The following is a 13,470-nucleotide window of genomic DNA, read 5'->3' as shown; positions in this document are numbered from 1 at the left end:
GAGAGGGAGAGAGAGAGTGAGAGAGAGAGACAAGGGGGTAGCCAGAGAGAGAGAGAGCAAGAGAGAGAGAAGGGGGTAGCCAGAGAGAGAGAGAGGCAGAGAGAGTGACAGAGAGAGAGAGATGCCCTTGTGGCACACTTCATTCCCTACCTTCCTCTCCACCTCAGAAGTGAAAACATGTGATCCTATATCCAAAAGGCCTTTCACTGATTAGAGCAACAGTGGCACTGCTGTGGCTGAGTCACAGACAGACATAGACAGTACTTTCTAGTGGTTAGGATTTCATGGAGAACTGATACCCTCCCAAAATACTCTGTTTTTAACCGAGGCTGAGGCCCTCTAAAAGGTTGTGGAACAGTCTACGTAGAGGCCTCAGAAGAGTCTCATAATGCGCTATACAGGGAGTATGGTGCCGTTTGAGAGGCGGTCTAAGAGTTACAGTGAGATTTCAAATAATTAAATTAAATGGATTCAATTAATCCCAACGAAAGAAACAAGTAATACGTAGATTATTACTGTGTAAATACACAATTCATTAAATGTATTAATAAATACCTTCAGTAATTTATGTACCATTAAATATATGCTACCGGAATTAAATATAGGCTAGTATTAGTATAGCATGATGATAGCACCACAGCCGTTTTAACATGTGGTGCTGAGGACAGGTCAGGGTAGTAGTTCTGCTCAGATATAATCAACTGTTCATTAGTTTACAGCAGTAAGAAACAATAGTACACATCAGATACTCTATTAACTGTGCTGCCTGAGGTGTTAATGAGGAGAGAGAGAGCAAAAGAGAGAGAGAGAGAGAGAGAGAGAGAGACAGAGAGACAGACAGACAGACAGACAGACAGACAGACAGACAGACAGACAGACAGACAGACAGACAGACAGACAGACAGACAGACAGACAGACAGACAGACAGACAGAGAGAGAGAGAGAGAGAGAGAGAGAGAGAGACAAGCTAGGGTGTTAGAAAGAAAGTCATCTGCATGGCAGGCCTTGTTTGTGACTTCTCCCATGAGTCTCTCTGATCTCAGCCAAACAGAGGTGTCTGCCAGTGCCAGCTCTGAGTTCTCTCTCTCCTCTATCTCTCTCTCTCAATCTCGCCTGCAGGGCCGGTCATTGCCATTCTGCCTCCCTAGGCATTTTCAGTACGTTTAAAATACATATTTTCCAGGACGTTGAAAAGGCATATTTTACAGACTTTGAAATCAGGTTCATTTTCGGTTCTGAATGAAAGTTGAAAATACTTATTTTCCCGGACGTTGAAACAGGCTAATTTTCTGTAGCCTCAACAAGCTCAGTTGGAGCTACTCCAGGAAGTGACTTTGCATTCTAGCTCAGTGCTGCCCCCTCTCATTGAGTATCTCAAGTTAAAGGCCAACCCGGGGTACTGCAGGCTGCCATTATCCTAATGGCCTCCTGCGTGCGATTTCTAAATAATCAGTTCAAGGAATAAACACCTGGTGATTGTCTTCAAAATGAATATTTCTTGACATGAAGATTGACATTTTTCCTTTCACTATAATGTGGGATCCTTTTTTCTGCCGCGGTCGGCCTTGAACTTCATGGTTTCAATGAGAGGCAATCGTCGTTCCCTGTATCATCTCTCCTGCTAATCGTGTTTATCTGAAATGGTTCTCATTATTCAACAGATAATACACCAGAGATAGATTTTTTAAAAAAACATCATTTTATTGAGAGAAATGAATTAGTGTTCTCTTTCTTTCCCTCGCGACAACCTGATTCACAGCATCTTCTCTGTGTGTGTGTGTGTGTGTGCACTCCTAAGTGAATGTGACATCCATGGAATTAGCAGCAGTGATGAAATAAATGCTATTGATTAATCCAGCCAGATCACCTGTGATACAAGTCAGGATTCGACGTCCATCCATGTCGAGGACGTCAGGAGATGACGTGGAAACCTCCCACTAGGGGAAACAGTGAGCGCTGTTATCTTCAAGTAGGCTTTGTTTTTGCTAAGGCATTGACATTTTTTATATTTTTATTTTAAACCTTTTAAGGCTTTAAGCCGAAGTAAAAGTGAGTCACCAAGTAAAATACTACTTGAGTAAAAGTCTAAAAGTATTTGGTTTTAAATATACTTAAGTATCAAAAGTAGATTTAGTTGCTAAAATATACTTACGTATCAAAAGTACAAGTATAAATAATTTCAAATTCCTTTTATTATTAAACAAACCAGATGGCACCATTTTCTTGTTTTTTTAAAGTTATGGGTAGCCAGGGGCACATTCCAACACTCAGACATGATTTACAAATGAAGCGTTTGTGTTTAATGAGTCCTCCAGATCAGAGGCAGTAGGCATGACCAGGGATGTTCTCTGTTTAGTGAGTCCTCCAGATCAGAGACAGTAGGGATGACCAGGGATGTTCTCTGTTTAGTGAGTCCTCCAGATCAGAGGCAGTAGGGATGACCAGGGATGTTCTCTGTTTAGTGAGTCCTCCAGATCAGAGGCAGTAGGCATGACCAGGGATGTTCTCTGTTTAGTGAGTCCTCCAGATCAGAGACAGTAGGCATGACCAGGGATGTTCTCTGTTTAGTGAGTCCTCCAGATCAGAGACAGTAGGGATGACCAGGGATGTTCTCTGTTTAGTGAGTCCTCCAGATCAGAGGCAGTAGACATGACCAGGGATGTTCTCTGTTTAGTGAGTCCTCCAGATCAGGGCAGTAGGGATGACCAGGGATGTTCTCTGTTTAGTGAGTCCTCCAGATCAGAGGCAGTAGGGATGACCAGGGATGTTCTCTGTTTAGTGAGTCCTCCAGATCAGAGGCAGTAGACATGACCAGGGATGTTCTCTGTTTAGTGAGTCCTCCAGATCAGAGGCAGTAGGGATGACCAGGGATGTTCTCTGTTTAGTGAGTCCTCCAGATCAGAGACAGTAGGGATGACCAGGGGTGTTCTCTGTTTAGTGAGTCCTCCAGATCAGAGGCAGTAGGGATGACCAGGGATGTTCTCTGTTTAGTGAGTCCTCCAGATCAGAGGCAGTAGGGATGACCAGGGATGTTCGGTTAATAAGTGCGTGAATTGGACCATTTTCCTGTCCTGCTAAGCATTCAAATTGTAACGAGTACTTTTAGGTGCCAGGGAAAATGTAAAATGTAAAAATTATATTATTTTCTTTAGAAATGTGGTGAAGTAAAAGTTGTCAAAAATATCAGTAGTAAAAGTACCGATACCAAAAATAAACTACTCAAGTAGTATTTTGAAGTATTTTTACTTAAGTACTTTACACCACTGTTAATACCTAAACATTGGAACAATCCAGTGAAGAAACCAAACACTTTGAAATTTGACATTTGGAACAACTTCAAAAAAATGTAACGTCTGAGAAACATGGATGTACGTCTTAATTCTGACGTGAGACTTTGAGATCTTGTTGGATGACTCACTGACTGCATATGGTCCAGGATAGGGGAAGATTCTCACTCATTCTGGCCCGATACCAAGCACAGTAAACACCACTACAGTACGTTTGTTGAAATGTCTTGTCCTTGCAGCCCTGCTGATGCAACAACACATGCCAAAAGACATAAAAGGACAGATCACAGAATTGAATATCAAAATATAAAAAAATAACTACTGACCCGTGCTAGTACTTGGAATGAATTCAATTCCTATTTCTGACAGGATAGTCCGGAGTAGTGTTGAGAGGTAGAGTAGTTTAGACTTGTTCCATTCCACTACTATGGATTCTGGTAACTGTTTAAGATGGCAATTAGCAGGCCTCCAAAAACAGGATTGTTTTAATAAAGACTTAGAACTCTTCTTGAAATCAGTATTTTATCACCTCTCAGTTCAGGGGTGGCAGGTAGCCTAGTGGTTAGAGCTTTAGAGCATTAGGCCCGTAACCGAAAGGTTGCTGGATCGAATTCCCTGAGCTGACAAGATGAACATCTGTCGTTCTGTCCCTGAACAAGGCAGTTAACCCAGTGTTCCCCGGTAGGCCGTCATTGTAAATAAGAATTTATTCTTAACTGACTTGCCTAGTTAAAATAACATTCAGGATTGCGCCACAATCATACCCTGAGGACATGGGAACTATGGCTGTGCCTGAAATGGCACCCTATTCCCTATGTAGTGCACTACTACCCTATGGGCCCAAAAAATAGTACACTATATACAGATGTAGGATCTTAATTTGATCACCCTGTTGCAGGTGAACTTTAGATATTTGAGTTTTAAAAAGTCTTCTGAAATGTAAGACTTGATTTCCCCTTACAAAAAATGTATTGACCCCTACGAAAATGTAAATCAATTATAATCCACGTAATAATTCACATTTCCTGTTACTTTAGCGAACTGGCTCCAATTAAGATCCTACATCTGTAGGGAATAGGGTGCGTCCTAAGTATGTATTTCAGTGGCCTGTAGTAGAACCACACAAGTCAGGTTGATATGAGTGAATAGTTATCTTAACTTTGATCTTGTAACCACGATCGTGGTTCAATGATGGTGGAGCTAAAAGTCTTAAAGTAGACTGGAAACCTCCGGACATAAATGAGGAGATAATTGTTTTAATCACCAAGGTAGTCTAAACTGTAGCAGATACTGGTGGAGTCTTATAATGAGCTGGAAGCCTGGTCTGATGTAGTTTGTGGTACTCCACATCAGAAGCAGACGGAGGGGGAGAAAGTGAGGGGAGGAGAGAGAGAGCAAGGGAGGAGGTGAGAAAGAGGTGAGAGAGACAGAGGAGAGAGAGATAAAGTGAGAGAGGAGAGAGAGAGAGCAAGAGAGAAGGTGAGAGAGGAGAGAGAGACAGAGGAGAGAGAGAGATAAAGTGAGAGAGGAGAGAGAGAGAGAGCAAGAGAGAAGGTGAGAGAGGAGAGAGAGCAAGAGAGAAAGAGAGAAAGAGAAAGGATTAGCGGAGGCCTCTAGGATCCGGCTAAGAGAAAGGGTAGCATCATTATCAGTCCCCTGTCTGTCCTCGCTGAATATTTTCTCTGCTACTTCATGACTGCTGCTCGGCCCGGTGTCTTCGGCACACGCCAGAGCTAATGGAGAAAATACGCTGCTATCTGACTATAGGATGGGGGGGGCCTTACTGTAAGTAGCTTCCAGTCCTTCTCTCCAGACCCCTCTGGACAGACACAGTGATGGAGATGATGGAGAAAATACGCTGCTAGCTGACTATAGGATGGGGGGCCTTACTGTAAGTAGCTTCCAGTCCTTCTCTCCAGACCCCTCTGGACAGACACAGTGATGGAGATGATGGAGAAAATACGCTGCTATCTGACTATAGGATGGGGGGGGCCTTACTGTAAGTAGCTTCCAGTCCTTCTCTCCAGACCCCTCTGGACAGACACAGTGATGGAGATGATGGAGGATAACTGACATGCCCCTGGTAATACTCACACATTGCATTCTGTTCTTCTGCAAGAATTCTCCATCACCATGGAGATTATAGCACAAACCAGGAAATGTAAATACGAATGCATTGACTACACATGAATACTTTGAGGATGTTAATTTACAAATGAGGAAACTTAGATGATATTAAAAGTATAGTATAACATTGTAACAGGCCATTGATCTGTAAAGGACAATTGAATTCAACTCATGCCAAAAAGTTAAAATCACCAATAGTGTAAATTCTGTTATTTTTGTTGTGGAATGGACAATGGATTTCCTAGCTGTGAGTGATGACTGACGACTGAGACAGACAGAGCTCTGAGTGGACTGAGTGTAATGTGACTGCAGAGTGCAGAGAAGATTTCACATTGATAACATGACAAACATTGACGTCTTCCTGTCACCTTCAGGAAGTCGCCATCATTCTTCTGAAAAGACTTCCCTGTAATGTGATATTTGCTACAGCACTAGTTTTACTCTGAAATGACATTATTAAGATTTGATTACCTGTATTTATTGTCCTCCAGAGTTCCTTGTTTATACGATAGCTGCTTCCCATCGTCTGTTTCATTTCCTGACATCCAACTTGTCTTTGTAAGCCCCTTGATTTAATCATTTCATAGAGGTGACTCGCTGGTGACAAAACCACTGGGAGCCCCAGTATGATGCACTCTAAGAAAACACGGTATGTCACACTCTCATCCCGCTCCTGCTTGCCCCTGTCAGTTATGATTGGCTGAGCTCCATAGTGCTGGTGATCGATTAGATGTATAGCCTATCAGGTCTGTGCAGTGAGTGGTGATACCTCCTCTTCTCTGTGGCCTGAGATTTCCCTCAGGGCCATTTCCCAGAGTCTCAGGCTCGGCCCCAGCCCGGCTCCTGAATATCCCTCATTGCAGTAATGGAAACAGGTTTGCTTGGCCTCCTTCCATTCAATCATGTCTGAGTGAATTCCTTTGTTCTTTGATCCACACAATTAGCTTCAGCACTCACATCCTGCTGAAAATGATTTGATATCTCTCTTTCAAACTCTCTCACCCCCTCCCACCATCTTTCACTCTCTCTCACCCCCTCCCACCATCGTTCACTCTCTCTCACCCCCTCCACCATCTTTCACTCTCTCTCATCCCTTGTTCTTTTTCCTTCCCCCTACCATCTTTCCCTTCCCCTCCTTCTCTCAGCTCCCTTCCCCTTTATCCCTTGTTCTCTTTTTCTTTCTTTCCCCTCCTTCTCTCTACACTCCCTTCCCCTCCTTCTGCTACACACTCCCTTCCCCTCCTCCTCCCTCTCTCTCCTTCTCCCTGCCCCCTTCCCCTCCTTCTCTCTGCACACTCCCTTCCCCTCCTTCCCTACACACTCCTTCCCCTCCTTCTCTCTGCACACTCCCTTCCCCTCCTCTCTGCACACTCCCTTCCCCTCCTTCCCCTCCCTCCTTCTCTCTGCACACTCCCTTCCCCTCCTTCTCTCTGCACACACCCTCCCCCTTCCCTGCACACTCCCTTCCCCTCTCTCTGCACACTCCCTTCCCCTCCTTCTCTCTGCACACTCCCTTCCCCTCCTCTCTGACCACTCCCTTCCCCTCCTTCTCTCTACTCCCTTCCCCTCCTTCTCCCTTCCCCTCCTCTCTGCACACTCCTTCCCCTCCTTCTCTCTACACACTCCCTTCCCCTCCTTCTCTCTGCACACCCTTCCCCTCCTCTCTGCACACTCCCTTCCCCTCCTCTCCTCTCTCTGCACACTCCCTTCCCCTCCTTCTCCCTGCACACTCCCTTCCCCTCCTTCTCTGCACACTCCCTTCCCCTCCTTCTCTCTGCACACTCCCTTCCCCTCATTCTCTCTGCACACACACTCCCTTCCCCTCCTTCTCTCTGCACACTCCCCCCTCCTCTCTGCACACTCCCTTCCCCTCCTCTCTCTGCACACTCCCTTCCCCTTCCCCTCCTTCCCCTCTCTCTGCACACTCCCTTCCCCTTCCCTGCACACTCCTTCTCTCTCTCTGCACACTCCCTTCCCCTCCTCTCTCTGCACACTCCCTTCCCCTCCTTCTCTCTGCACACTCCCTTCCCTCTACACACCCTTCCCTCCTTCCTCCACACCTTCCCCTCCTTCTGCTGCACACTCCCTTCCCCTCCTTCCCCTCTCTCTGCACACTCCCTTCCCCTCATTCCCCTCCTCTGCACACTCCCTTCCCCTCCTTCACACTCCCTTCCCCTCTGCACACTCCCTTCCCCTCCTTCTCTCTGCACACACCCTTCCCCTCCTCTCTGCCTCCTTCCCCTCCTCTCTCTGCACACTCCCTCTGCACACTTCCCCACTCCCTTCCTCCTTCTCTCTGCACACACCCTTCCCCTCCTTCTCTCTGCACACTTCCTTCCTCTGCCTTCTCTCTGCACACTCCCCTTCTTCTGCTCTCATTGTCTCTGCACACACCACTCCCCTCCTTCCTCTCATTCTCTCTGCACACACCCCTCCCCTCCCCTTCCTCTCATTCTCTCTGCACACTCCCCTTCCCTCCTTCCTCTCATTCTCTCTGCACACACCCCTCCCCTCCTTCCTCTCATTCTCTCTGCACACACCCCTCCCCTCCTTCCTCTCATTCTCTCTGCACACTCTCTGCACCCCCCCCCCCTCCCTCCTCTCATTCTCTCTGCACACACCCCCCTCCCCCCTCCCCTCCTTCCTCTCATTCTCTCTGCACACACCCCCCCTCCTTCCTCTCCCTCTGCACACACCCCTCCTTCCTCTCATTCTCTCTGCACACCCCCCCTCCCCTCCTTCCTCTCATTCTCTCTGCACACACCCCTCCTCCCCTCCTTCCTCTCATTCTCTCTGCACACACCCCTCCCCTCCCCTCCTTCCTCTCATTCTCTCTGCACACACCCCTCCCCCCCTCCTTCCTCTCATTCTCTCTGCACACACCCCCCTCCCCTCCTTCTAGATTCTCTCTGCACAGTAATCCCCTCCTTCCTCTCATTCTCTCTGAAAACCCCTCCCTCCCCTCCTTCCTCTCAAACAGAGATGATCTTTGGACAGTAAGTGGAGAAACATGATGTTCCAGTTTTTACTCAGAGTCTGGTGCAAAGTGCCAATGATGGAGCATGAAATGGATGCTTTCCAGTATCAATGACTGGCCATGTCCAAAAGGGGAAGGGATTGCCATCGTTGATGTTATATAATGCTCCACTAGAAAAGCCCCCCCCGGAGTGGACTGATGGAGAGGGGAGTGATGAGAAGTCTGGACGGTGTGCATCAATATGGTCACGTCCCAAATGAAACTCTATTCCCTATGTAGTGCACCACATGTCTCTTGTAAAATTTAGTGCATCACATAGGGATTAGAGTGCCATTTGGGACGAAGCCTATCTCAGCCAGCCAGCCCCGTAATAGGAGAGAGAGAGAGAGAGAGAAAGATGTAGCCTTATGTCTACTGGGGAACATCAAAAAGACAGTGTAATCTCACTAGGAAAAAAGGCTTTAGTGAATGTCTCCTCCACAGCTGTGTTGCCGCGGCCGACAGCCAAGAGAAATACGACGAGACCTGCCAAACATTACACGGCAGAAACGAGCTGATTGTTTTGGTGACTCCCGTTTAGTTATTTTGTCAAGTAATAATTGCTTTGAAAAACATGCGCGTCCCGATAGGAGAGAGAGCAGCTCCGTTTTGTTACGACAACACTGTGGTTATATGTGGAAGCCAGACAGCATAGGTTAAATTAAGCCTTTAAAATAGACAGATCGTTATATCACCGAGTAACCACGAGAGAGTGAGCAGTCAGTTATACACAACAGCAAAACAATCTGTGAGTAAAATGACGTTAAGCCTCAAACCCAAAAAGCCATGGATTCCCTTTAAAGGAAAACACAAAGAACAACTTGAGGATGTGAAGGAGAGCAGCAAATAGCTGAAAGATACCCAGGAAAACATAGCTAAAATGTTCTCAGTGCTCACCAAAACAAACACCTGAAAGATACCCAGGAAAACATAGCTAAAATGTTCTCAGTGCTCACCAAAACAAACACCTGAAAGATACCCAGGAAAACATAGCTAAAATGTTCTCAGTGCTCACCAAAACAAACACCTGAAAGATACCCAGGAAAACATAGCTAAAATGTTCTCAGTGCTCACCAAAACAAACACCTGAAAGATACCAAGGAAAACATAGCTAAAACTCTGTCAATGCAGGTTGACCGATTAATTAGGGACGATTTCAAGTTTTCGTAACAATCGGTAATCTCCATTTTTGGACGCCGATTACATTGCACTCCACAAGGAAACCGTGTGGCTGGCTGACCACCTGTTAGATGAGGGCAGCAAGGAGCCAAGGTAAGTTTCTAGCTAGCATTACACTTATCTTAGAAAAAACAATCATCTTCACATAATCACTAGTTAACTACACATGGTTGATGATATTACTAGGTTAACTAGCTTGTCCTGTGTTCCATATAATCAATGCGGTGTTAATTTATCATCGAATCACAGCCTACTTCGGCAAACGGGTGATGAAAAAAAAGCACAATAATGCACGAATGTACCAAACCATAAACATCAATGCCTTTCTTAAAATCAACACACAGAAGTATATATTTTTAAAACTGCATATTTAGTTAAAAGAAATTCATGTTAGCAGGCAATATTAACTAGGGAAATTGTATCACTTCTCTTGCGTTCATTGCACACAGAGTCAGGGTATATGCAAAAGTTTGGGCCAACTGGCTCGTTGAGAACCAATTTGCTAGAATTTGACATAATTATGACATAACATTGAAGGTTGTACAATGTAACTGTTACGGTTCTCTTGGTGTGGTGAAGGAGAGTCGGACCAAAATGCAGCGTGTAGATTGCGATCCATGTTTAATCAAACAAACGTAACACGAATACACACAAAACACTACAAAACAATAAACGTAATGAAAACCGAAACAGCCTATACTTGTGTCAACTAACACAGCGACAGGAACAAAGACACTAAGGACAATCACCCACGACAAACTCAAAGAATATGGCTGCCTAAATATGGTTCCCAATCAGAGACAACGATAAACACCTGCCTCTGATTGAGAACCACTCCAGACAGCCATAGACCTTGCTAGATAACCCCACTAGCTACAATCCCAATACACACACACCAAAACCCCAAGACAAAACACACCACAATACAAAAACCCCATGCCACACCCTGGCCTGACCCAATACATGAAGAAAAACACAAAATACTTAGACCAGGGCGTGACAGAACCCTCCCCCCCTAAGGTGCGGACTCCCGAACGCACCACAAAACAATAGGGAGGGTCCGGGTGGGCGTCTGTCCATGGTGGCGGCTCCGGCGCGGGACGTGGAACCCACTCAGTTAATGTCTTAGTCCCCTCTCCTCGCGTCCCTGGATAGTCCACCCTCGCCGCCGACCATGGCCTAGTAGTCCTCACCCAGGACAGCTCGGGACTGAGGCAGCTCGGGACTGAGGGGAAGCTCGGGAGTGAGAGGAAGCTCGGGAGTGAGAGGAAGCTCGGGAGTGAGAGGAAGCTCGGGAGTGAGAGGAAGCTCAGGCAGGTAGGTAGATCTACCAGATCCTGGCTGGCTGGTGGTTTCAGCAGATCCTGGCCGACTGGCAGATCCTGGCCGACTGGCAGATCCTGGCCGACTGGCAGATCCTGGCCGACTGGCAGATCTGGAAGAGTCTGGTTGACTGGCAGATCTGGAAGAGTCTGGCTGACTGGCAGATCTGGAAGAGTCTGGCTGACTGGCAGATCTGGAAGAGTCTGGCGGATCTGGAAGAGTCTGGCGGATCTGGAAGAGTCTGGCTGACTGGCGGATCTGGAAGAGTCTGGCTGACTGGCGGATCTGGAAGAGTCTGGCTGACTGGCGGATCTGGAAGAGTCTGGCTGACTGGCGGATCCTGGCAGACTGAAAGATCTGGCTGCTCCACGCTGACTGGCGGCTCTGGCTGCTCCACGCTGACTGGCGGCTCTGGCTGCTCCATGTAGGCTGACAGCTCTGGCGGCTTCTTACAGACTGGCAGCTCTGGCGGCTCTGTGCAGACTGGCAGCTCCTTGCAGACTGGCAGCTCCTTACAGACTGGCAGCTCCTTACAGACTGACAGCTCTGGCTGTTCCATGCAGACTGACATCTCTGGCTGCTCCATGCAGACTGACATCTCTGGCTGATCCATGCAGACTGACATCTCTGGCTGATCCATGCAGACTGACAACTCTGGCTGCTCCATGCAGACTGACATCTCTGGCTGCTCCATGCAGACTGACAGCTCTGGCTGCTCCATGCAGACTGACAGCTCTGGCTGCTCCATGCAGACTGACAGCTCTGGCTGCTCCATGCAGACTGACAGCTCTGGCTGCTCCATGCAGACTGACAGCTCAGGCTGCTCCATGCAGACTGACAGCTCAGGCTGCTCCATGCAGACTGACAGCTCAGGCTGCTCCATGCAGGCTGGCAGCTCTGGCTGCTCCATGCAGGCTGACAGCTCTGGCTGCTCCATGCAGACTGACAGCTCCTTGCAGACTGACAGCTCTGGCTGTTCCATGCAGACTGGCAGCTCTGGCTGCTCCATGCAGACTGACAGCTCTGGCTGCTCCATGCAGACTGACAGCTCTGGCTGCTCCATGCAGACTGACAGCTCTGGCTGCTCCATGCAGACTGACAGCTCAGGCTGCTCCATGCAGACTGACAGCTCAGGCTGCTCCATGCAGACTGACAGCTCAGGCTGCTCCATGCAGGCTGGCATCTCTGGCTGCTCCATGCAGGCTGGCAGCTCTGGCTGCTCCATGCAGGCTGGCAGCTCTGGCTGCTCCATGCAGGCTGGCAGCTCTGGCTGCTCCATGCAGGCTGGCAGCTCTGGCTGCGCTGAACAGGCAGGAGACTCCAGCAGCGCTGTAGAGGAGGAAGGCTCTGACAGCGCTGAACAGGCGGGAGACTCCGGCAGCGCAGGAGAGGAGAGAGGCTCTGGCTGCGCTGAACAGGCGGGAGACTCCAGCAGCGCTGTAGAGGAGAAAGGCTCCGGCAGCGCTGAACAGACGGGAGACTCCGGCAGCGCAGGAGAGGAGAAAGGCTCCGGCAGCGCTGGAGAGGCGAGGCGCACTGTAGGCCTGATGCGTGGTGCTGGTACTGAACCGAGAACACGCACAGGAAGCCTGGTGCGGGGAGCTGCTACCGGAGGGCTGGAGTGTGGAGGTGGCACAGGATGGGCTAGACCGTGAAGGCGTACGGGAGATCTTGAGAGCAGTGCTGGCACAGGACGTGCAAGGCTAGGGATGTGCACAGGAGGCCTGGTGCGTGAGGCTGGCACCAACTTCACCAGCCGACTAACAAGCACCTCAGGATGAGTATGGAGCGCTAACCCAGGTGCCATCAAATCCCCGACACGTTCCGTCGGGCAAATTCCATGCAAAAAGCACCAACACAGCAACTCCCTCATTTCTCTCTCCTCCAATTTCCCCATTAACTCCTTCACAGTCTCTGTTTCGCTCACCTCCAACACCGGCTCTGGTTCTGGTCTCCTCCTTGGCTCCTCACGATAAACAGGGAGAGTTGGCTCAGGTCTGACTCCTGACTCTGCCACACTCTCCCTGAGCCCCCAAGAAATTTTTGGGGCTGATTCTCAGGCTTCCTTCCGAGTCGCCGTGCTGCCTCCTCATACCGGCGCCTCTCCGCTTTCGCCGCCTCCAGTTCTTCTTTGGGGCGGCGATATTCTCCAGGCTGAGCCCAGGGTCCTTCTCCGTTTAGGATTTCCTCCCATGTCCAGAAATTCTTATAGCGCATCTCCTCTTTGGGCTGCTCCTGCCTGTTGACACGCTGCTTGGTCCGTTGGTGGTGGGTGATTCTGTTAGGGTTTTCTTCTGGTGAAAGAGAGTCGGACCAAAATGCAGCGTGTTGATTGCGATCCATGTTTAATCAAACAAACGTAACACGAATACACACAAAACACTACAAAACAATAAATGTAATGAAAACCGAAACAGCCTATACTTGTGTCAACTAACACAGCGACAGGAACAAAGACACTAAGGACAATCACCCACGACAAACTCAAAGAATATGGCTGCCTAAATATGGTTCCCAATCAGAGACAACGATAAACA

This window comes from Oncorhynchus tshawytscha, linkage group LG13, assembly GCF_018296145.1.
Source record: "Oncorhynchus tshawytscha isolate Ot180627B linkage group LG13, Otsh_v2.0, whole genome shotgun sequence".
In the NCBI taxonomy this organism is placed as follows: Eukaryota; Metazoa; Chordata; class Actinopteri; order Salmoniformes; family Salmonidae; genus Oncorhynchus; species Oncorhynchus tshawytscha.
This window is presented reverse-complemented; position numbering follows the sequence as displayed.